This window comes from Zootoca vivipara, chromosome 5 (assembly GCF_965207765.1).
Source record: "Zootoca vivipara chromosome 5, rZooViv2.hap1.1, whole genome shotgun sequence".
NCBI classification, from domain to species: domain Eukaryota; kingdom Metazoa; phylum Chordata; class Lepidosauria; order Squamata; family Lacertidae; genus Zootoca; species Zootoca vivipara.
In genome coordinates this window covers 77,466,960-77,469,603 of record NC_142588.1, presented here as the reverse complement: position 1 = coordinate 77,469,603, position 2,644 = coordinate 77,466,960, and positions in this window count along the sequence as shown.

Here is a 2,644-nt window from a genome sequence, read left to right as displayed (position 1 = left end):
GAGAAAGACCAGGAGTTGATGTTTGTTGTTTTAAGGGACTTGTGAGCTTGGTTTTAGCACAAATTCCTTGGCCAACTGCCTCCTCAAAGACACTCTCGTAATAGTTCTTTAGCATACGTCTACTGAGCCACTATTTTGTACTTGGCTCTGGTTGATGGACCTTGGGATTCTATCAAGAAACAAAGTAGATTGCACGAACCCAAAGTCTACCCCCCTGCCTCCGATATACATTCCCCCAACCAGAATGTTCTTAAGTTTTTAACCAAGTTGAGTTTTGAACCAACTGCCTTAAAGCGCTCTCTCTCTCTCTCTCTCTCTCTCTCTCTCTCTCTCTCTCTCTCTCTCTCCAGCACTATCATTTCCAACAGTGGGTAGATACAAGTCTTGGGGAAGGTCAGAGCATCCTTGTATTTAGAATGCCAAGAGGCTGGGTGTCCTCTTTCACAGTGTGACATGGGAGCTGGCCTTCAGAAGAGGTCAAGGTGTACAAACCGGGGTGAACTTACAGGTGGGCCTCAGTGGCTACCTCATTTGCCAGGCCCAGCCCCTCCAGCCATGCCATAGATTTTCAGTTGAACCAATGCAGACACCAAACTCCTTGCACGTTGAGTTAAGGCAGCCAGTAGAAAGGGAGGAAGGTCTCACGAGAGGAAAAACTTGAAGGTGTTGAAGGGAATCCGAAAGTGAGGCAAAAGGTTTAATATTATTAATCAAACAATAGAAAGGAAGTACGGTAGATTTGAGAGGAAGGCTCTTGGAAGAAGTGAATGTGGAAGGGCGAAAGGAAATGGCATTTTGGGTGGGGGGATAAGGTACAAGTTTTGTGTGAAAGAATCAGAGAAGTTACAGGAAATGGGCGAAAGTACTTTTGAGAGGGATATGGGGGTAGAAAGATAAATTATAAAGAAAAAAAACTCTCCTCCACTAAGAGTCTCAAGATCAGCAAATTCTGCCTAAGCTCAGGAGGCTGTGACAATAATGTACCTCACTCTGTGGTCAGAAGCTCAAAGTTCCCTAGTTGGAAGGCCCAAACGTTATCAGGTAAGCAATAAAAGGTTTAGCCTAAGTGCTTCTGAATACAGGTGCTAGAAGACACACAAAAAAAACCCATGGGCTGCTGTTTGTTAGCTTTCCAGAAGCATCTAGTTCTGGAAGTCAACACTGGATGGATCTTTGGGTCCAATCCAACAGGGCTGCTCTTTTGCCATGACTAGATCTTCCTCCCTGCTCCTGGCCTAGACAGCAAAGCTGCTTTGCTGGGGAAACAAAGAGCACCATAGTTCAATGAAACAGCCATTTCAGATAATTACCTTTCAATTCAAGCCAGCCATCAAACATAACTTGTTCATTGAGACATAATGGAACAATAAAATTCATACAGAGTAATTTGTTTTGAGTATAATGTTTCCCCATTTGCTTCTGGCAGCATTCAGTAGAAAAGCCTTAATAACCAGCTTCACGATGGCGCAAGTTTCTAAACAGCAGAAAATTTATCGGCACTTAGAGGAGCTCGGAGACTGTTGTCCCAAAACCAAAAGCCATCAAGCCAGAACACACACACACACACAGAGAGAGAGAGAGAAACACACACCTCCCCTGCGACCACCACCTCCAGAATAATATACTGTAAGTGAGCCTGCATTCATAAAGGGACCAACGACCCACATATTTTCATGAAGCCAAGTTCTAGGACCCAAAGAAGCTGAATGGACAAAAGGAATCCGCTTCACGCAGCATAAACTATGGAAATCTTTATGCTTTGATGAGCTTTTTGTTTAAAATGTTGTACACTGTGTTTTTAACACCCCAGCTGTGTTTTGAAAACAAGGAACCAATTCGCTGTAGTGATTGCCACCAAATTGGGTAGCTTTAAAGGGGGATTGCAGACATTCCTGGACGACAAGGCTGTTCCTGGCTACCATTCAGGATAGCTATTCACGATACCGGCAGTATTTCTCTGAACGCTAGTTGCCCGTAACACCAAAAACTGACCTGGAAGAAAAGGTATTGGACACAACCATTTTACCCCCACTTGACCATGGATCACTCAGGCCCTTGGCCCCGAAAACATTTGCCACCCCTGCTTCAAAAAGTAATTCTGAAGTCAAAACCTAATGGAAGGTTTGAAAATGAAAATCAACAAGTGGGGGGGGGGTGTTTGGCCCATTTGGAGTAGAGCTTATATGCAATTTCATGAGAACCAAGTCATTTTACGTAGTATCAAGCTTAATCTTTAGCCAGTGGAAGTTAGGTATTTACACCAGAGAAACTTCATGAGTAGGGCAGTATCCAAGTAAGCAAGTTGTACCACTATAATGACGTTTTTCTCAGGACAACCCCTAAGTCGGCTTCAGAACATGGTGGGATCCCCTCGATGGGCAGAGGAAAGGGAAGTTGCAGTGCACAGCTAAGAGTATTAATATATCTGGGCAAAAGGCGCAGTTACAATCTCTATCTGCATAAAAAGAACAGCTTTATTCTTTATTTCCCACCAGCAGTTTTTCCAGACATAAAATTAGCCCTAACTTGTTAATACTTTAATACACGAAGAGCTCAACAAGCTGGCTTGCAGCACTTATCTTTCCATCCACCTGAGTATGTGTGCTATAAAATAAGTGAAAACAAATATTAAAAAGCAGCATAC